This window comes from Chelonia mydas, chromosome 5, assembly GCF_015237465.2.
Source record: "Chelonia mydas isolate rCheMyd1 chromosome 5, rCheMyd1.pri.v2, whole genome shotgun sequence".
NCBI classification, from domain to species: Eukaryota; Metazoa; Chordata; order Testudines; family Cheloniidae; genus Chelonia; species Chelonia mydas.
Genome location: NC_051245.2, coordinates 92,520,917 through 92,544,434, shown reverse-complemented (window position 1 = coordinate 92,544,434; position 23,518 = coordinate 92,520,917). Strand labels below are relative to the sequence as shown.

Here is a 23,518-nt window from a genome sequence, read left to right as displayed (position 1 = left end):
GCAGAGAGAGACAGACAGACAGAAAGACACACAGAGAGACAGAGACAGAGTGAGGAGAGGACAGTCCAGGCATATACAAGATCTAGAGGAAAATACTATTAAATATATTGAGGCAAACAAAAGTAATATGATCATTCTGGTGTCTAAGACACTGCTAAGTGAATTTCAATTTATTTTCAATTTGTTTCCTATTGATTTTTTTCCTCTTCTCCACTTTGCTAAATGAGATGGCCAATAATGGATAAAAAAAAAATCTCACCTTTTGATTGCCCTGTCATTCAGTCCCAGCTTCTGACAGTCAGAGGTTTAGAGACATCCTGTGCACGGTATTGCATCACAGCTAATAGAGGATGGGTCCATCAGGGGCTATGAACTTCTCTAATTCTTTTTCAAAGTCAGTTATACTTTTGGCCTACAAAACAGCCAGTGGCAATGAATTCCACGGATTGACTGTGTGTTGTGTGAAGAAGTACTTCCTTATGTTTGTTTTAAACCTGCTGCCTATTAATTTCATTGGGAGACTCCTGGTTCTTGTACTATATTAAGGGGTGCATAACACTTCCTTATTCACTTTCTCCATAACATTCCTGGCTGTATTTTATCGTATCCCCCCCAGTCTTCTCTTATCTAATCTGAACTGTTCCAGTCTTTTTAATTTCTCTTCAGATGGAAGCTATTCCATATCCTTAATCATTTTTGACAGGTTTCAGAGTAACAGCCGTGTTAGTCTGTATTTGCAAAAAGAAAAGGAGTACTTGTGGCACCCTAGAGGCTAACCAATTTATTTGAGCATAAGCTTTCGTGAGCTACAGCATCCGATGAAGTGAGCTGTAGCTCACGAAAGCTTATGCTCAAATAAATTGGTTAGTCTCTAAGGTGCCACAGGTACTCCTTTTCTTTAATCATTTTTGTTGCCCTTCTCTGTACCTTTTCTAGTTCTAACATATATCTTTTGTGAGATGGGGCAGTATTCAAGGTGTGGGTGTCCCACGGATTTATATAGTGGCATTAAATTTCCTTGTTATATGTGCTCTCTATTCCTTTCCTAATGGTTCCTAAAATTCTGTTAGTTTTTTTGACTGCTGCTGCACATTAAGCAGATGTTTTCAGAGAACTATCCACAATGATGCCAAGATCTCTTTCTTGAGTGGTAACACCTAATTCAGAACCCATCATTTTGTATGTGTAATTGGAATTATTTTTTTCCAATGTGCATTACTTTACACTTAACATTGAACTTCATCTGCCATTTTGTTGCCCAGTCACCCAGTTTTATGACATCTTGTTGCAACTCTTCACAGTCTGCTTTGGACTTAACTATCTTGAATAATTTAGTATAAGCTGCAAATTTTGCCATCTCACTGTGTACCCCCTTTTCCAGATCATTTATGAATATGCTAAACAGCAGAGGTCCCTGTATAGATCCTAGGGGGATCCCACTATTTACTTCTCTCCATTCTGAAAACTGACCATTTATTCTGATCCTTTGTGTTCTATCTTTTAACCAATTACTGATCCATGAGAAGACCTTCCCTCTTATCCCATAACAGCTTACTTTGCTTAAGAGCTTTTGCAGTGGAATCTTGTCAAGACTTTCTGAAAGTCTGAGCACACTATATCCACTGCTTGTTGCCACATGCTTGTTGACCCTCTCAAAGAATTCTAGCAGAGTGGTGCAGCATGATTTTCCTTTACAAAAGGCATTTTGACTGACTCTTCCCCAACATACCATCTATGTGTCTGTGTTCTTTACTGCAGTTTCAACCAATCTGCCTAGTATTGAAGTCAGGCTTACTAGCCTGTAACTGCCAGGATTACCTCTGGAGCTTTTTTCAAAAATTGGCCTTGCATTAGCAGCATTAGAACTGACTATGTTTCTGCCCTCACAAGCAATAGCAGAACACAAGTCTTGTCAATTATAATCACCTGCAAGATCACAAGAATTAAGCCATCAGGGAGAGCTGAAACCAATCCACAAATGCAACGTGCCCAGCATCCTCGGTTTGTTGTTGTGTTACAGTGCTGGGATTTTAATACTGCTGGATATACATTTTGTAAGGTCGAGATTTGCCCCTCACTCCCAGAACAATTAGAAAGCCACTGCGATTTTTTTTTTAAATTTAATTTTGGAGAGAGGGAATCAGTTTTGGTCCTGTCCTTTTAATTTTCCATATATATTTTGAGCATCATTAGAGATCTTTCACTCATGCTGAATCATTACGCATGGGAGTAATCCTATATCAATGTGAGCAACACCTTATCAGCATGAGTATGAGTTCAATCAGTGGGCCCATCATAAATTAAGGCTTAGTCACATATCTCCTTGGTGACAGCCTGAAGTAATTATGGGCCAACTCCAGCCCCAGGTCACTGGAATCAATGGAGTCACTCCCATTTCCACCAGGAATGAAAGGTTTTAGGATTCTTGAAACTATCTGCTCAGTCTAACTATCTGCTCAGTCTGTTATACAAAAAGAGGATTTTCACATAATGGGCTGTGTTGGGACGTTAAGCTGTCCCTGGAGTTATTAATGGACCTGCTGCCCGCACAGTGAGGACAGCACAGGGCCTAGCATTTTAAGAATAATTTCAGTTTCAGTTAAATTTTCCATGATGGCTGTTTTATTGAGGTGGGGAAGCATGAAAACTTCCGTCACGCGCTGCTAACCTGACATGCAAATTCAGGGGGGAAAACAAAAAAACAAACATAGTCTGTATTAGCACATGGGGTAATCATAAAGTATACCCTAACTGATTCCTAAATTAGTGGTTTTCTGTGCAAGAAGAAGCTGACTGTGCTAGTTCTGCAGACCCCACCCTGTCAACACATCAAACTTGACTGACCTATGGACTGTAGATTACATTTGTATGAATATACTATCTGTATGCAAGTCACATGACTCAGCGACATACGCTGTACACATACAACACTAAAAGTGGTGGGGGCAGGGAACACAGTGGCCAACAGAGTCAGTCTTTTTCTGTCATGAGATGAGGTAAAAATGATTTAATGAAGGGGGGAGAGAGGACGAGAGAGAGAGGAGGGGAACATCCTGAGTAAACTCAATGCACTCCGTCTTTCAAGCATAAATCCTCTTGTGATTACTACCATTTTATTAAAGGAACTGTGAATCTAGGGAAAGGATTTTTAACTTCCCCCCGACAGCTATGTTTGCGTTCTTTTCAGCCCACAAACACGATCTTTTTGTTTTCATATAATCCAAAGAGCTATTCTAGAAGATTTAAAGGCACTGTATTAAAAAGGGGGAGGGGCAGGAGAGGGGAGGAATTAGAGGGAGAAAAACCATTAATATGTATTTGTTATAAAATAACTGCGAACAAGTGCTGCAAGTTACAAATGACTCCTAATTATTGGAGAGCTTATCAAAGGATTCAGCTTTGCTAACCTTAAATAGAAAATCAGAGAAGATCTCCAACTAAAAATGGAATGAGCTGTTCAGTTGCACCCCCTTGTCAAAACCAGCCTCAAGCATAAAAACACTGACATTAAAGGAACAACTGAAAGCTTTTCCTTGGGTTTTGAAACTGTCAGTATAATTTAGTAATCTATTTTAAAAAGCTTTCGAATAGTGACAAACATTTTAGCAGAGAATGGAGATTTTCTTTTTAAATACTGAGAAGAGCCAGTGCCAGACGAGACATCATTAATTTCACCATATGAAAGACAGGTTACTGGAGCTCCTGTCTCTTGACCAAGCAGAGAGAAACTGGATTTGTTCAAGTCTGTAATTTTACTATTTGTTTTTTATATACTGAATAGTGATACTAAGGATTTTTTTCTAAAGAAAAATGCATTATAAATTACAGTGTTTAGAAGCTGAAGTACAGCTAAATCACTGACAATTGATTTGTATGATATGGAGTTTTGCTTCCTAAAAATATTTTTCCACTAATTTAAAAAACAAGTTTCTATATTTCACATATTACTTGTCAATGTGTTGCTTTAAAAGACAGTGACTGGAGAAAAAGCATTAGGAACAGATAATGGTCTACTGGTGCAATGTCAATATTGAGCTGAAAATTATGAGATTTCTTTAAAAGAGAGATATCCACCTTAGTCTTGTGGCCACATTCTGCTCTTGGATGAAAAGGAGATGCAAGATTCTATTGATCCTGCATATATTCAAAGACAACATTTGATTCAAAAAATGAAAACAAATAAATCAGTTCTGATAGATACTGATGGTAGAATGACAGTTGCTTACTCTTAACAGGAAGGACAAACTGTTTTCTGATTATCTCAGGGAAATAGCTTGTTTTGTGCCTCAGCCAGATACATTTTGATTAATCGGTAACATCTAAAAGCAAATGTGTATATTATACATTAAAAAACTGAAGGCAGAGGAGTCTGGTTTTGAGTGACTGATGTTTTCTAGATTAAACTCTCCTGTAATGTGGGAGACATGAGACCAAATCCAGAGCGGTCCTCTGGGGGTCCTAAGCACTTACTGTGAGGTGGTGAGCACCCTCAATCCATGCAAGATCACTCTTAGGGACAAATTGCTTGGTTCAACCCAGCTACATTCAGGACAGACCTTAGGAGGGAAACAAAGTTGGAAGCACAACATCTTTTTACTCCCCTGACCCTGGGAACTTCTGTAGGATGGTTTGGCCACAGTATATGTTTGAACAGTCTCAGGGCTGCTCTAGCTTACATCAGCTGGAAACGACCTTCTGGGTGCCACTCTGCCAGCCTAGGGTAGCCAGAACACCTCTGGCCACTCCTCCGAGTACCTTCAGCATACTTCCTGCACTAGGATTAGGGGCAAGAGTGGTGATGCAGTGGTGGAAGCATGTGATATACAACCAAGGATTCTGCAGCTGACTGTTTAAGCCAGCTTCCATCTTTTTCTACAAGCAGAGTAGCTCAAAGTATAGAGCAGGGCTGAAGATCTGGTCCTGAGCCTTTCACTTCTGCCATCAGACAGGGTTTCGAGACCATAATAGTACACTTAGCCCTGGGGAGCGGGGAATGGAAATACCTTGTGCTATTCCACAGTAACACCTCCATTCAGCTAAGATACATAAAGAAAGAATAATAGGCTGCAAATAAGGAACCTCTCCATCTAGCTTTTAAGCAATGTAAAGATGCTTTCTTCCACGAACTAATAATATAAGGGCTTTACACTGACTTTGCTTGGTTTTCTTAATTAAAAATAAATAAATAAATAAATAAAGGGAACAACAAAACCTATCACATGTACAGAACTTAGTATTTTCAAAAATGCTTTACAGACATTGACCAATTAATCCTCACAGCATTCCTATGGAGGTAGGAAATTTTCCCAACTTGCAGAGAGGGAAAGTGAGGTTAACAGGTCAAGGCTAACATGTGCAACTAAAGTTAGGCAACCAAGGGCCCAACTCTGTACCATTATAGTGAACAACAACATTGAGACATCCCAGCCAGAATTTTGTAATCCTGAGTCAAAAAAATTAAAAGCCCTTTTAAAGGAGGTTTGAAACTGAAGTCTTCATCCAGAAACTGAGGCAGCCTTTAAGCAGGAAGCTGCATGTGAAAAGCTGGATTCCCTCTATTGCAGGGGGTATGCTGGAAAACGATTCAGAAGCAATAGGTAGTTTATATTAGAAATAGGAATTTATTAATACAGAAGTGTAAAGCCTGAAGTTGCCTCTTTATAATGATTTTCTGTGTAAATTATATGTATTTACTTTTCCTTGCATTTCATCCTTGACGCTGTGATTATTCTATTAAATAAACTTTGTTTCTATTTACCCCAAACAGGTCTCTGGGGTGCAAACTGTATGGAGTGTGTCCCCCAAAAAGAACTGATAAGTGGGGGGCAGATTTCATGCCTTTAGGGGTGACAAACCAGAGGGGAAAAGTCAGAGTGGCTGGTAGTTAAGAACTCAGGAAGGACGGCTCTGGGGAAATGCAGGAATGGAAGGGCTGTTGGTGTCACTCTGTAAGGAGTAACTAGGCTGATGGAAGCCAAGGTGAGACCTTTATGCTTGTGGGCTAGCTACTGGTGTCAGGGGTCTAAGCCACAGCTGCACAGTATTCATAGAATCATAGAAGTTTAGGGTTGGAAGAGACCTCAGGAGGTCATGTAGTCCAACCCCCTGCTCAAAGCAGGACCAAGACCAAGTAAATAATCCCAGCCAGGGCTTTGTCAAGCCAGACTTAAAAGCCTCTAAGGATGGAAATTCCAAAACCTCCTTAGGTAACCCATTCCAGTGCTTCACCACCCTCCTAGTGAAATAGTGTTTCCTAGTATCCAACCTAGACCTCCCTCACGGCAACTTGAGACCACTGCTCCTTGTTCTGTCATCTGCCACCACTGAGAACAGCCAAGCTCCATCCCCTTTGAAACCTCCCTTCAGATAGTTGAAGACTGCTATCAAATCCCCCCTCACTATTCTCTTCTGCAGACTAAACAAGCCCAGTTCCCTCAGCCTCTCCTTATAAATCGTGTGCCCCAGCTCCCTGATCATTTTCATTGCCCTCTGCTGGTCTCTCTCCAATTTGTCCACATCCTTTCTGTAGTGCGGGCCCCAAAACTGGACACAATACTCCAGATGTGGCCTCACCAGTGCCGAATAGAGGGGAATAATCACTTCCCTCAATCTGCTGGCAGTGCTCCTACTAATGCAGCCCAATATGCCGTTAGCCTTCTTGGCAACAAGGCACACTGCCAACTCATATCCAGCTTCTCATCCACTGTAATCCCCAGGTCCTTTTTTGCAGAACTGCTGCTTAGCCAGTCAGTCCCCAGCCTGTAGCGGTGCATGGAATTCTTCCATCCTAAGTGCAGGACTCTGCACTTGTCCTTGCTGAACCTAATCAGATTCCTTTTGGCCCAATCCTCCAATTTGTGTAGATCACTTTGGACCCTATCCCTACCCTCCAGCATATCTACCTCTCCCCCCAGCTTAGTGTCATCTGCAAACTTGCTGAGGGTGCAATCTATCCCATCGTCCAGATCATTAATAAAGATGTTCAACAAAACCGACCCCAGGACCGACCCCTGGGGCACTCTGCTTGATACCAGCTGCCAACTAGACATTGAACCATTGATCACTACCTGTTGAGCCCGACAATCTAGCCAGATTTCTATCCACCTTTATAGTCCATTCATCCAATCCATACTTAAGCATAAGCATTAAGGCACCCAAAATTACAGGGCTGATGGTGACAGGACCCCTTAGCTCTGGGTGATCCATGAAACATCACAATGTGGCAGGTGATTGGTGAAATACCTTCTAGTCTATAAAGTACTTATCAAATCGCGTTTCTGATAGAAAAACACTGTGTGGTAAAAATGTGCATAAAATATTTGTTCATCATCAGAAGACACACTTGCAGCTTCTCTAAATGTAGCTAATCTCCATAAGTATTTCCTTTGTTCACTATTCTGTGTAATGTTACCAAAACTATTGGCTTCTAATTGTTAACCCCACATCATAGCCCTGCAGTTCTGTTTGCTGGCTCGGCTCTACAGCTACTTGAATGCAATGTTTCTTATTTTTAATACATATGGGCCTCATTCTCCTCTGCTTTGCACCTTGTATAGTCAATGTCTGTGCGAAGTGGGAGTGAAATCAGAATGGCAGCATTTTACAATCACCCTGCCATCACTTTACACAGATATAAGTGACTGCCCAAGATGCAAGTCACTGGAGAGTCAGACCCATGTGATCAGTTCCAAGTTATGTGCTGCTGGGCTCAACAAATATCCTGCTGCGATCCCCATCAGGCTTCAACAACTGCCATATATATGATAGGATTGTCAGCCTGCTTCTGACTGTTATTTCCTTCCAGTTCCAGGCAGTCTTGTTTATTTACCCCATTATTCTTTCCAACAAAAGGCAGTTGCACCTGATCAATGATGCAGGATACCACAGGTGACAAATATATTTCTTTAAATCTTCTCTCACTGAGATAGATTCTTCTCCTGAAACTAATTTTAATTTCTTTCCTGAAAGGAAAGCAGATCATAAAATCTAATTCCCATATTCTTCAGTGCAACAGTACAGGACACAAAAATTATTCTAAAAATGTCTGAACTGCCACAATTTCATTCTATTTTATGTTATCAAGGCTTCTGAAGATGGTGTTCATTTCAGTACAGCCAGAAGCATATAACATCTGTTTGGGATGCAGCCACAAAAGGCTGCCTCCCCATAGTCTGTTTTACTGTATTAGATTACAGAAATTAGAAACAGAAACAGCCTACTAGATCACAGAAGTGCATCTTCATGCAAATTCAGGATATAGCATTCTGATGTGGATTAGAGTGGAGACTCTTACTGCATAGCCCTGTTGCAGTTTTATTATTTGTCAGATGGGTAAACACTACCCACATTGCTGAGTCACACAGTATCATCAAAGTGCAGTACACAGGAAGCTCTACAGGAAGACCACAGAAGATGAAGAGTGTCCAAAGAGGGACAAGCAGAAGGCTCCCAATGACATACCAGTCAGAATATACACACTGCTGGAATCAGAAAAGAAAAACTACCCTGCAAGCTAGTTACTGCTTCAGTAGATGGTTATTTACCCTTTCTAAATTTGTATATTTAAATAGGGAGAGGAGGAAACAATTTTATTTATTAATTCTTGCAAGAGGGAGTTGCTGTTTCAAATATTTTGCAATGTTGTGTTTGACTGTATCCTGCTAAGGCAAGGGCAGACATGCAATGTCATAGTTTATCACACAACCGGACATGAGCTATGAAGCTCTCATCAATTGCTGTACAGTCTATGCCTTTCCCACTTGAGCGCAGTCTTATTTATGTGCGTTTCCTTGCTAAAAGGAAAGGGATTATTTTTTATGAGGCCTTTTAGAATGAATTGAATACAAGGGTATGGGATTTTTTTGTTTTGTTATCTTTGTATTCTCGATTAGTGCCATTAGAATTAGGGACGAGTGAAGTTCAAAAAGCTCAGCGGCTCAGTTTGGATATGTGTGCCTACAAGTTCAGAGTCTTCTCTGAACACTAGAGGATCCGTTAGCAAGCCATACCCAATTAAGTGTCATTACACACACTAAAAGAGAACCAACATACTGTTACACGTCCTTACAGACCAATATGCTGCTTGTGAACCACCTTTAGAGACTCCCTGATGCAATCCCTGCACACTCCATGTATTTCCCTGAGGACACCCCTTACATAATCCCATTGTAGTAAAAGGCTCCCTGGCACCTCCTGTTCATTTATCCATTCATTTATATATTTGTGTAGATGCGCTCCCACCTGCATTCCTTAAACTCCTCCTCTGTGCACCTCTGCGGCACACCCTTGTAGAAATCTCCCATGCACTCCTTGGTTACCTTATAAGCACTACCCCATTAATATCATGTTTCCCTTTTGTCATGCCCCATGAACTCAGTAAAGACCCCACAATGTGTTTTTCCACATATCCCATGGAAACTCCTCTCCTTGACTGAATCTTTTAGTGACATTGCAATCCAATGTTTGGGACATCTCAATTTATCACCATGGAATCAGCTGACTCCTCTACAAGGGAATCACACCACCATGATCTCTGAAAGCTGCTTACCAACCAAAAGAACTGGTTAAAAACAAACAAAATCTCTCTTTTACAGTTTTTTAATTTTTCCATTCCAAAATGATTTTTGGTCATTACATTTTCATGACATTTTTTTTTGAAAATTCTCTGTTTTTTATGTCTGTATTTGGCCACTGAATGGCATAGAAAAAATTATATCCAGAGGTTTTTGCACTCTCTTTTTTCTTTCGAAAGAATCTTTTCCTGTTGTATCTGTATCTTTTCAAAGGTTGAGGCAGTTTGGTAAAGTTGCAGAGTGGCAAAAAGAAAAATGGGGGAGAAGGAAAAAACAACCACACTCCTCAGAACCCCATAAAATTCTGTAATTTGAATTTGTAATTGCAAAACCCCCAAAGCTTTTTGCAAAAGTTTCCAGTTTTGAAAAAAGGCCCTTTTTGTTTACAAAGATCTGAATGAAACATTTTAACCAGCTCTACAAACTAAAAAGCTTCTGTTAAAAAAAACAAAAACAAAAACAAAACAAAAAAAAAACCATCCACAGTGAAATCAGGAAACACACACACAAAAATGACATAACAGGTTTTAAAAAGAAAACCACTTGTCTGAATAGGACTGTGGTTTTGTTAGGTTAAAATTTTCACACACCCTTGTTTGTTTTTTGTTTTATTGCTGCATGTACCTTTAAGAAAGAAAGAAAGAAAGAAAGAAAGAAAGAAAGAAAGAAAGAAAGAAAGAAAGAAAGAAAGAAAGAAAGAAAGAAAGAAAGCTGGCTTTTCAGAAAGTTGACAAAGTGGATGCTTCTGGCCTCAGAAGTTAAAAGACAGATTAAAGCAGGATGCCTTGGTTTGGACACACAAATTTTTACCAAATAACATGGAATGACCCCATTACTACTGTAATGAGTGACAGTGAGGAAACTGCCGGGCCCTTTAACAGATATTTTTTTTAGACCCTAGAAAGGTAGATTGACACTTACTTAACATGTAAGCTAAATTCAATGGTACTTCCATACTAATGTGTACCTGTCAGAGCACTTATTAAAATACCGGCACAAGCCCTGCTTCTGCACCATTATGAGTTGTTGATTCTGTCCGAGAAGATTACTAAATGAACCCTGCCAGTGTAAAAGCTATTAAATGTCTATTTAGAATTCAGCAGACTTCTGTTCAAATGATCCTTGAAGGAGCCTTGCATAATTGATGCTACCGTTTCAGAGTAACAGCCGTGTTAGTCTGTATTCGCAAAAAGAAAAGGAGTACTTACCAGTACTAACCAATTTATTTGAGCATAAGCTTTTGTGAGCTACAGCTCACTTCATCGGATGCTACTGTATTTCTCCAACTGCAGGCACCTAGCTAAGTAGCACTAGCCGCGTATGATAAACCATTGGACCACCTCAAAATAGTGATATGTGAATAAACACACGTAAGATCAGCATAAAAGAAAATCATATTTGCTCTGAACCTCTTCTTTATGAGAGGAGCTGCCACTGTGACCTATTTTTCCCCCATGCTTTACAAATGGTAGAGCTAGGAAACACAAGTCTTCAGCTAGTGCGATGTCCTTCCAAGGTCAAGATGGCACCATCTCTCAGAGCAGCATGGTGAAATCATGCTTTTAAGAAAGGAATAAATCTAACAAAGGGAACAAAATATAAAAACCATTGGAGCCTATTCTGATCCCAAAGTGCATGCCTTATTTGCTTAAATACGGTGATGCACAAACATCAAAGCAGCCATAAAGCAATGTTGCTGGTACCTCGTCCCAGTGTAGGGCAATCCCCTAGTGGTGTACAGCTAGTTGCCATACCATACCACCTCCCAGTGTTGGCATATGGGCTGTGTTTGGAGGCAGGCGGTGCGTGGGGTAGGAGAAGCAGATGTGGCCATGGCTTCCTTTTACTCCAGTGATCCACAGCTAATGTATTAGTCCCTTGGGACCACGGGAAGCCAGCAGTCTACTTGCACTACTGCTGAGTGCCAAGTCAAGAACTCCTCAGTTACAGTTGAGGGTCTGGGACTCTGTATTTATAATGCACACACAGACACACTATATATAGTGCATGTTAGGGAGACACTAGTTAGAGCACTTACCACAGAAATTCAGCCTTTGTTCTGTATACAGAATATCATCCACAAATTTAAAACACTGATTGTTTGGGCACAGAATGAATCTTCTTAAGAATTTGCAAATAAGGCCCCAGTCCTGCAAACACTTATGCATGTGCTTTACTTTTATGTAGTCTGTTAATTAGTTTACGAGGTTTATATAGCATTAAACAATCTGCAAAAACAGTCTTGCGGTCTCATATACTTCTCTGCCAGCAGCGTTATGCCTTAGTTATCCTTTGAGAAATCTCTCTCTTTCATAATCAACACACTGGGCCTTAATCTCTCATGCCTCTCATCTAAGTCGACATTTACACCTGTGCAAAGTGACTGCAGAGTGTAAAATGGATGTAAAATGCTAATATCATGAGGCCCTAATCCTCAAACACATGTCCTAGGCACATGGCTAGTGTAAAGTCTAGGTGTTCACCAGCTTGGGACCCAATCTGGTAAAGTTATTCATGCTGAAAAGGGATAATAACTATAGCTCTTACAGTGAAGTAATTACGTGCACACACCCATCATTCAGTACATTCCAGTGTGCATATTAAACACACACACAAAATTCAAACTAACTTGAGAAAGTAACTTCAGTAACTTTTTTTAAAAAATCTCAGTTGCTCAGGGTCAACCATTTTTCTCAACCAAAGTAGAGTTCTATAAGAGGAAGTTTCCTTCATCTCAGAGCTGTTATAACTTTTACCACATAGGAAGTGAATAAAGAAATGGGCAAACAAAAACCTCCAAACAAATGCTGTACATTCCAGTAAATCTTATTTTAATTTATCACTAGTCCTGTATGATAGTAGAAATAAAGTATTCTAATGTCTACCAAACTTGCATAATTGTTACATAGAACTGGATACAATGTATCTGAAACCCTTTTAGAAAGATCTAATTTCAAGAAAAACAAAATCAAGAAAATATTTATTTGGATCCAAAGTTATTTTCAAAATTAACTGCGGAACAATTAAGATTCAAATAGTGTTAATTAATAATAGAGTGGTATTATTGCTAATCAGTGTGTCCATTTTGGGGCACACAAAGCAATACTTTTCAGAAAGCAATACTTCAGTATTAGATGTAAAGTACAAAACCTCATTTCTCAGGTAAAAAACCCCAAGCCCACATTTCATACAGTAGATGGCCTGATTACCCTTCCCATTTTGTCCATCCCTCTATCAGATAGAGTGCCTGCATGAATGTGTGATTATGTGAGCAGACATATGCAATGATTATTTAAACAGAATTATGTGCCACACACATTAGAATTGAGATTTAGACAACAGCAGAGTTAGTTACTGAGGAAACTAAGGATTTTGGAATTATGTTTTCTCACAACAGAACAGATCATATGAAATGTACAGAGATCGCCAAGCAAGCAGCCACCAGCTCCTGCTTTCTAGCAGATGAAATAAAATATGGCACAGGAAAGATAGAAAACAGACATCACTCTCCAGCCAGCTGTGTCCTTCTGTACATACTAATTTCCTCTTGCCTAAGTATAGTCCTTTATTTAAAAATTATAATATTTAAAGTGAACAAGAGATTATTTTAAAATGCTAAATAAAAAAGGAAGAAGAAAACATTTTATTGCACAACAAAATGAGTTGCTAACATTCAGCATTTAAAATTATGACTAAGATTTCTTTCTGCAATACACTATATTATGGCTAGGGCCCTACCAAATTCACGGTCCATTTTGGTCAATTTCACAGTCATAGGATTTTAAAAATCATAAATGTAATGATTTCAGCTATTTAAATCTGAAATTTCATGGTGTTGTAATTATAGGGGCCCTGACCCCAAAAAAGGAGTTGTGAGGGGGTCGCACGGTTATTGTAGGGGGGGTTGCAGTACTGCTCCCCATACTTCTGCGCTGTTGCTGGCAGCGTTGCTGCCTTCACACCTGGGCACCCGGCTAACAGCCGCTGCTCTCTCGCCGCCTAGCTCTGAAGGCAGCACAGAAGTAAGAGTGGCACTACCATGATGCCCCTAAAATAACCTTGTAACCTCCTGCAACTCCCTTTTGGGTCAGGACCCCCAATTTGAGAAATGCTTGTCTCCCACATGAAACGAGTACAGTATAGGGTAAAATCACACAAAAGTCCAGATTTCACGGTCCGTGATGTGTTTTTCATGGTTGTGAATTTGGTAGGGCCCTCATTATGGCATATGTATTTCATAATTAAGACCCTGATCCTATCAAGACTTATAAACAAGCTTAACTTGAAGCACAGAAGTAATTCTGTTACATTTAGGGGCGCTACCTAAATGCTCAGCATGCACTTAATTCTTTGCAGAACTGGGGCCTAAAATGATCTCTCTGTTTTAGTAGTTGGGATTTCACCAGGAAGGGGAAAATGTTTTTTTGTTTGTAAGTTAGTTTGTAATAAAACAAAATATTCTCCTGATGCTCGACCTGGTGGCTGCTTACGATGTGCAAATTAGTGGTGTGTAAGCCAAGGTACTGTTAAAACAGATACATTCATTATTCAACTTACGGAAGGTTTTCTTTAAACCCCCCTTTTTATTAATTTTTAAACTGACAGAAAGAGAAACACAATGCAGTATGTAAAATGAGACTCAATCAGAAGTCTTGCAGCAAATTGTACTGACATTCATAGAGCATATAGGCAAAACCCCTTGTTTGTGTATGACATTAAAAATACACAATGTGCTTAGATGACTGTATATATTATGCAAAAGCTGGCCAGAGTTCTGAGACTTGAGTAAGGTTGTCCCCCAAAAGGAGTAAAAAAGAAAGACAAAAATTTAGTGAGTACCACTGAGTTCAATGGGAGCTGTGGGTGCTCCATATCTCTGAAAATCTGCCCATGTTTATTTAGGTGCCTTTATCATCGTTAGTATTATGACAGAATCTACAACTCAGATAGGGACCCCACTATGCTAGACATGGTACAAATAAGACAGAGTGGGGGAAAGGAAACATTATTGAAATTTTACAAATGGAGATGTGAGATAGAGTGAAACTAAGGCCCCGCTTAACCGCTTAAGCAAAGCACTTAAGCACGTACTTGATTTTAAAAATAAGGCCCTGGATTCATTGTAAAGAAATAAAATTATCTTTTTAAGCGTCGTTTAGGTAGAAGTGACAGAGAGGGAAATGGTAAGGAGTGGACGAGGACAGTGGGAAAAAGAAGAATGGAAGAAAGAGGGAAGCTCTCCCATTGAGACAAATGAAGCATAGGCAGAAGGGAAGCAATGTTAAAAGAGGAGAGTAGAAGTGCAGTGTGGGGACAGTGAAGTATGGCAGCAAATGGAGCATGGAAATGAAGGAGGACTCAGGTGTGGTTAGAACTAATTAATCAGTCAATGAGCAAGTGTAAAGCCAAGTGTTCACCTTGTGAGGCTGAGGTTTCTAACAACATCATGATGCTGCTGTGGAGCATGTCAGCTCTTAGCACTGCTCCCTGCGCTGCTGCTGGAGAAGCAAGTGTTCTGGAGGGTTGTTGTTGGGTTTTTGGGGGGAATTTTTTGTTGTTCGTTTTTTTTTTAAATAAAGACACCCTGAAGTTCCTCTCACTGCTGGCTCCCAAGCGGAAAGAGGGGTGAAGCAGTTACTGGGAGCCCACAGCATTGAAGCAGTTACTGGGAGCCCACAGCATTCATCTTACAGCACAGTATGATTCCTGCAAATCTATCGTGGGTACAGTCCATGGTTCCTTGTCTGCACCCATGCTGTTAGGTGTGATGCTAATCTAAATCTTGTTACACAGGTTTTCATAGTGTCTGGCTCCCAGAAAATCTATTCCTTGCCAATAAATTGCATCCAGAGGTAACCAGAGTGTTGAACTACTTCATTATCTTTGTTTGTAAAACTTCTCTTTATTGGACAAATTTCTTCATTTTTGTGTGCCTTGAGGTGGATTTCTGAGACTACTAAGGAGATATGCTGAATATTAACGAATGCTGACAGTATAAAGCATTCTTTTCTATAACCTACTTTTAAGACCCTGTCTCAGTCCCTCAGGTTTGAGGCTTTGAAGAACATCATGCAGATGACACAGTTTGGGCCTCTCCATCCGCTTTGAGAGCAACTTTACAAGCTCGTTCTAGGTCAATAGGCTGGCTGTTCTTGAATACTTCATTTAAATATCACAGGAATCTCATTTTTCTAAAAGGACAGTAGCCCCCCCAGACTCTTCCCTGTCTAGAAGTAAATGAGCAATTTTAATTGAACATACTGAAACTTTATTCTTCTTGCATGTCAGGTGAGCTGACTCAGCTAGGCCCTCCTTGTCATCAACAGTGGTTTTCGTTTGAGGTGCTTGGGATTCAACAGTGTTCACTTGGATCTCCAAATCATTTACTTGAGAGGTGAGTTTATCTAATTTGGCATCCATAGCTACTACAGATCTTTTACAATTTTTATTAATTTGTTCCAAAAGATTGTGGCTAGAGTTGTCTGGCTCTGAAGCAGCAATTAGACAGCTGGATGAACAATAGCTTGGGGTGCATGCTGCAGATTCAGACTGTGCACATAGAATTTTGACGTTAAAAAAGTTTGCCTCACCCATTTGATTTTGAAACATTCCTTTTATAACAGGGTATAAAATATATATAATATAAAATATACAGATTGCCTTTTGTAACAGAGTCTCAGGTCATGACCTTGGATGAATGAATACAGAGATATTTGAAACCTACAGCAGAAGTTAGGAACAAGTACAAACTCCTTGCTCTGCTGGTAAGGCCTGCTCTCATTTTTGTCTTTTCAGCCTCTTTGAATCAACAATTTCTTGCCGGACACTTCATTATGACAATTGGGCAAGTTAGGTTCACATGGACTTGTTACCTGTGAATGAGATTCTGTGTACACCAGCCACCAATCCAGAACTAGTCTATTGCCTCTCTTGTGCCTGTTTGTTAGGGAGAAACAACAAATTGTCTTTTGGGAGCTGTAGTGACTTGAGTCTTTTGCTTAGTAGTTCCCCAAGCAAGTGCTTCCATAATGGTGGGAGAGAAAAATAAAAAATCCATACTGATATGCTCACTCCCACCCCCTGTCCCTTTACCACTGGTTACATGTAGGAAATACACAACAGGAGGGAGGGCTCAGGACTAGTGTTTCTGAAGCAATGGCTTCCAATCCACTATTAAGAACACAGATTCTGAGAAGAAGTTATAGGAGAGAATAAGGGCTAATAATGCTACGCTGGACTTTGTAGCTGACCGCACCATTGACAGGAGCCTAGACACCCATGGCCAAATTTCTGAAAGACAGGCCTACGTTCTGAATGTAAAAAATGAGAGTGAACTTGGATGTCTCTAGCTGCATATGCAATTATTACTGTTGTAGCTCACACTGTGGATTTTCAGGCACATGTTGCCATTTAGATTCCTGATGAGCCATGTATGGATGCAAAACCTTATTTCTGTATGTAATCCTGGTAATTGCCCATACATTTCTGCATATGAAATTTAGGCTTATCTTTAATTTATAAAATGAGCTTAATTCTACATGTATCTTGACTTGTTATAAAGTTTAAAAAACCTCCACAATTCCTTCAACTTTTAGTTTCAAGATATAAAGGAAAAACAATAAACTTTCTCCAAAAACAAACTAAATGCCAACCCACAAATCACCACTCCCCATGTCATGCAATATCCTGAGTGAAGAAACAAGCCGCACCCAATACCCTAAACCTCAAAAGAACTCAAATTCTGTCAGACTAGCAGGGGGAAAGAATTCTGATGTCAAGGCCTTGCATGACAGAATCTCCTACCACAAGCTCTAAGACATTTCATTCTAGATACCTAGCTTGAGGCTCTCAGCTGACTTCCACCACCATGGCAATGAGTCTTACAAACAGCCAAGATCAGAATCATCTTCGTTAATTGCACCAGTTAAGTCTATGCAGTCTATTAGGAAGTCTATGCAGTTCCTGAAGAAATTACCTAATATGTATTTTGTGGCTAACCCTGCTTAGTAGGCAGGCAGTCATGTTCTACATTAGCGGCCTCTTCCAAGTGGCCCACATAGAACATATTACAGTTATCCAGTCTAGAAGTCACAGAGGCCTAGATTATCATAACGGTCCCAATTGCCTATTTAGGTGGACACTGCAGAGGTGGGAAGGGAAAGCCAGCTTTTTTTCCCCACTGGCATCAACTGATACTGCAGGAGCAGTCAGAAGTCCAAAACATCCCCAGATTTTGAGCCTCCTGAACAATGGATGGAGAAACCCTTGAGACAGAAAATACCCCTGCTATGCCCTCTAGATCCAACCCACAGTCTGTAGCATATAATGAACAAGGGCCAGCTATTCTCATGTCTTTAAGCACAATCAGGGTTACTGTGAATTGGAAGCTGTGCAGTTTTATTTCAAAACAGAAGGGGCAAAACAAGTGGTGAGCTAAAAATAGGCTGTTACTCAAACTTAAAGAAAATCTCTAGAGATAGGATTTCCTGATATGAGATTCAAGTTAATAGGAAGTGCCCTTCCTGTGTTTTTTAGGATGCAAGGGTAATGAGTTTATTTTCAGCAGACTTGAAGTGGAGTCTGATCTGAGTTCATTGTTTTAAAGTGACCTTTTCTACAAAATGTAAATTTGGTAGATCATGTCCCTCAATAGTTAGGCATGATTTTGAAACAACTGTAGTGTCACTTTTATTTTTATATGAAAGGAGTCCTTAAGGAAATTGTGCATTGTCCTATAAATTTAGGATCCGATCCATATATTCTTACTCCTGCTGGATAGTGCCTTCCTTCACACGTAGCCCCATCAAAGTCAATGGAACCATTTGTGTCGATTCCGGGAGAGTAAGGGTATCAGAATCTGGCCCTTAAAAGTACCTAGGATTTTACATAAGACTAAGTACAATAATCATTAACACCACACAGGCTGATGTGCCTTTCATTAAACTCACCTGAGATAACATATTCAGCCAACTAGAACTCATACAAGAAAACAACAACTAGTTTAGGTAGAGAGTTTCCAAATTCTGATTAAAAATGGTTTGGTCTTGTCTACACTAGCAAGCCACGGCAGACTCAATACCCCCTACTGCTGAAGTCGATGGTATTTTGGATGCTGTATTTGCAGTTCACCTTTAATAATTAAACCTCATATATTTCAAACACAGTGGGTGTCCACCTTAACACCAGTTTATTAAATCCTGCTGTTTCTGGTTAATGGAGGGTTAGGTCTGTGGATTTCCTTGCTCTTTGACGTTTTGGGTATTTAAACAACAAATACGAAAGAAAAAGAATATCTGAGTGACTGGCAAGAGTTAATCTCACTTTTGTACAGCACGATTAAATAAACAGAGTAACTGACTTCACAAGAAGAAACATACACTTCAGAGGAAAAAATAATTGAATCATTAGGACCATATCTAGCCACCAGTGCAAGAAAGAAACTCTCACTGAAAGGTGAGAGACTTTGATAACAAAACCCCTGGGAGATTATGGATATTACAGATAATCTCTTTTGATTCTTTGCTGTAGCAGCAAAACACTAAGGTTTTTGAACATTCCCAGCAGCTACAAAGAGATGCTATTAGATCAAATTCAAGAGTTTTTTTGTTTTGTTTTGTTTTTAAGAAAAAATTGCTCAAACCTGTATTTATGCCTTAAAATAATACTTTTTCATTAAAATACTTTAAAAATCTATGCAAAGGTAAGCAAATATTATCTCACTTTTATTCTCCTTATTGGAAAACAAACCTCTTCTCTGCTTAAGAGACTTGCTCAATGTTAAATAGTGAGCCAGTAGCAAAACCAGGATTAGAATCCAGGAGGCAAATTCTCAAATACAGGTAACTTCCAGGGGAGTCAGCAGGAGTTGCATTTGACCCCTAGCTTCTATGTTCCAGTCCTGTTCTCTAACCACATGTTCCGATGAATATTGGGAGTTTTACTGCCTTTCATTGAAGTATTTAAAAATTTTAAAATATCTTTTTTCTTTTTAAAAATAAATTAAAAAATGGTCAGAAAGAACTCAGGTTTAGCTATATAAAACCTGACAAATGCTTACATAGATTTTTCCTTTTCATATAAAGCACAAATGTTGTGAATTTCAGTGATGTCATCAGCCTCAATTTAATTTGTTTGCTTGTCAGTTTGTGTCAAGAAGCATGACTTAATAGCAATGACATACACATGAACTCATTCCCAATTTGATATTAGTTTGAGTTTCCAAAATATATAGCATTGAAACAACACTTTAAAGTAACATATGCAAACAAGTTTAGCTTGTATAACAATTTAGCCCTGCTTATAGATAATGCCCTATTTTATCAATATTTTAAATATTATGAAGCAGATCTCCAGGTCTGTCTGAGCCATGCTCTGCATGGAACCAAGGGTGGGAGAATGGGAGGGAAGATGGTTCCAAGAATCTCAGGCCTGGTCTACACTTCGAGTTTATGTCGGATTTAGCAGCGTTAAATCCAAATTAACCCTGCACCCGTCCACACAACGAAGCCATTTTTTCAACATAAAGGGCTCTTAAAGCCGATTTCTGTACTCCTCCCCGACGAGGGGATTAGCACTGAAATCAACATCGCCGTTTCGAATTAGGGTTAGTGTGGACGCAATTCAAAGGTATTGGCCTCCAGGAGCTATCCCACAGTGCACCATTGTGACCACTCTGGACAGCACTCTGAATCTGGATGCACTGGCCAGGTGTACAGAAAAAAGCCCCGGGAACTTTTGAATCTCATTTCCTGTTTGGCCAGGCGAGCTCATCAGCACAGGTGACCATGCAGTCCCAGAATCGAAAAAGAGCTCCAGCATGGACCGAATGGGAGGCACTGGATCTGATCGCTGTATGGGGAGAGGAATCCGTGCTATCAGAATTACGTTCCAAAAGACGAATTGCCAAAACATTTCAAAAAATCTCAGAGGCCATTAGGGACAGAGGCTACATCAGGGACGCAACACAGTGCCACGTGAAACTTAAGGAGCTCAGACAAGCGTACCAGAAAACCAAAGAATCAAACGGACGCTCCGGGACAGAGCCCCAGACATGCTGCTTCTACGCTGAGCTGCATGCAATTCTAGGGGTGGCCGCCACCGCTACCCCACCCCTGTCCGTGGACTCCGATGATGGGGTACCCTCCGCCATGGCTGAGGATTTTGCGGATGGGGAAGATGAGGAGGAGGAGGACGAGCTTGGGGAGAGCACACAGCACACCTTTCTCCCTGACAGCCAGGATCTTTTTATCATCCTGACTGAAATACCCTCTCAATCCAACGAAGCCAGAGACGGGACCTCTGCTGAGTGTACCTTTTAAAATAAAATACATGTTATAAAAGCAAGGGTTTTTTAATGATTAAGTAGCCCTGAGGATGGGGACTTGGGATGCATTCGTGGCCAGTACTGCTACTGGAAAAGTCTGTTAACGTGTCTGGGGATGGAGCGGAAATCCTCCACGGACATCTCCATGAAGCTCTCCTGGAGGTATCTAAAAGGCTTTGCAGAAGGTTTCTGGGGAGAGCAGCCTTATTACGTCCTCCATGGTAGGACACTTTACCACGCCATGCTAGTAGCAAGTAATCTGGTATCATTGCATGACAAAGCCTGGCAGTGCATGGTCCCGGTGTTTGCTGGCATTCAAGCAACATCCGTTCTTTATCTCTCTGTTTTATCCTCAGGAGACTGATATCGTTCATGGTAACCTGGTTGAAATACGGGAATTTGATTAAGGGGACATTCAGAGGTGCCCGTTCCTACTTGGCTGTTTGCCTTTGGCTGAAAAGAAATCTTCCCCGCAGTTAGCCACGCGGTGGGAGGGGGGGGCCATTGGCGATGAGCTGTTCGCATTTGGCTAGCAGGGATCTTCCCAGATACCAGCCAGGCAGTGGGGGGAGGGGAAAAGCGATCATCCCAGAGAATTGGATGGGGGGAGAGGGTTAGTTTGGTTTCTGCTGCTGCACGTTAACAGGAAAACTGCAGCATTAAATGGCCAATTCAACGGACTTTGCTTGGTATGGGAAAGGAGGAGGCTGCTGTTATGAAGGTTGCAGAAGCCGAAAGACTATGGCTTACCATGGCCGCCTGCAAGCCGAATTCTGTTGCCTGGCCCTGCGTGTGTGATCTCTAACACCAAAGCCGTAGGCACTCAATTTAAGATGCAAAATGCGACCGTGTACCAAAATCACATGTGCTACGTAATGTGAATAGTGTTGTTCACTGTGAAAGAGTATAGCCATTGTTCTGTAAAATGTATCTTTTAAAATACTTCACTCCCTTTTTTTCCTCCAGCAGCTGCAAATGTTTCAAGCCTCCCTCCTCTGTCCCAAAGGCTATCTCAGATAAGGCGGCGAAAAAAACGCACGCGCAATGAAATGTTCTCTGAGCTCATGCAGTCGTCCGGCACTAACAGAGCTGCGTGGAGGGACACAATAGCAGAGTACAGGACGGTGGCCAATGAACGTGAGGAGAGGTGGTGGCAGGAAGATCAGAGGAGGCATGAGGAAACGCTGGGACTACTGTGGGATCAAACGGACATGCTCCAGCATCTGGTGAAGGTTCATGAACGGCAGCAGACTGCTGCTGCAGCCCCTCCCTCCTCCCCAAGTTCCATAGCCTCCTCACCCAGACACCCAAGAATGTTGGGAGGGGGGCTCCGGGCACCCAACCGCTCCACCCCAGTGGACAGCCCAAGCAACTGAAGGCTGGCATTCAACAAGTTTTAAAGTGGCCTTTTCCTTCCCTCCTACCCTCCTCCCACACCCCACCCGGGCTACCTTGTGAGTTATCTCCCTATTTTTATAATCAATTAATAAACAATACATGTTTTTTAAATGATAGTGACTTTATTTCCTTTGGAAGCAAGCTGTGATCGAAGGCGGGAGGGGGGCGGGTGGCTTACAGGGAATTAGAGTCAAACAAGGGGGCAGGTTTTCATCGAGGAGAAACAAACAGAAGTGTCACACAGTACCCTGGCCAGTCATGAAACTAGTTTTCAAAGCTTCTCTGATGCGCACCACTTCCTGCTGTGCTCTTCTAACTGCCCTGGTGTTTGGCTGCGTGTATTCAGCGGCCAGGCGATTTGCATCAACCTCCCACCCTGCCACAAATGTCTCCCCCTTACTCTCACAAAGATTGTGGAGCACACAACAAGCAGCAATAACAATGGCAATACTGGTTTCGCTGAGGTCTGAGCGAGTCAGTAAACTGCCCCAGCGACCCTTTAAACGTCCAAATGCACATTCTACCACCATTCTGCACTTGCTCAGCCTATAGTTGAACACCTCCTGACTACTGTCTAGGGTGCCTGTGTACGGCTTCATGAGCCAGGGCATTAAGGGGTAGGCTGGATCCCCAAGGATAACTATAGGCATTTCAACATCCTCAACAGTTATTTTCTGGCCTGGAAACTAAATCCCTTCCTGCAGCCGTTTAAACAGACCAGAGTTCCTGAAGACGTGAGCGTCATGAACCTTTCCCGGCCATCCCAAGTTGATGTTGGTGAAACGTTCCTTGTGATCCACCAGTGCTTGCAGCACCACTGAAAAGTACCCCTTGCAGTTTATATACTGGCTGCCCTGGTGGTCTGGTCCCAAGATAGGGATATGCATTCCATCTATAGCGCCACCACAATTAGGGAATCCCATTGCAACAAAGCCATCTAGTATGACCTGCAAATTTCCCAGAGTCACTACCTTTGATAGCAGCAGCTCAATGATTGCGTTGGCTACTTGCATCACAGCAACCCGCAAAGTAGATTTGCCCACTCCAAATTGATTACTAACTGACCGGTAGCTGTCTGGCGTTGCAAGCTTCCACAGGGCTATTGCCACTCGATGAGAGGGCTGCTCTCATCTTGGTATTCTTGCGCTTCAGGGCAGGGGAAAGCAAGTCACAAAGTTCCATGAAAGTGCCCTGACACATGCGAAAGGTTCGGAGCCACTGGGAA

The 23,518-nt window shown here is 41.1% G+C and overlaps 1 protein-coding gene and 1 long non-coding RNA gene across 4 annotated transcripts in view; one reads left to right on the top strand and one right to left on the bottom strand.

The window, feature by feature from the left end:
• The window catches only part of LOC119566552, a 49,520-nt gene extending 29,590 nt beyond the window's left edge, over window positions 1–19,930 (top strand). The window contains exons 3-4 of the long non-coding RNA XR_005225740.1: window positions 15,861–15,966; window positions 16,368–19,930. This is a non-coding gene — a long non-coding RNA (uncharacterized LOC119566552). The remainder of the gene's footprint in view (window positions 1–15,860; window positions 15,967–16,367) is intronic.
• The window catches only part of GNAQ (G protein subunit alpha q), a 227,368-nt gene that overhangs the window by 133,670 nt on the left and 70,180 nt on the right, over window positions 1–23,518 (bottom strand). The window lies entirely within an intron of this gene.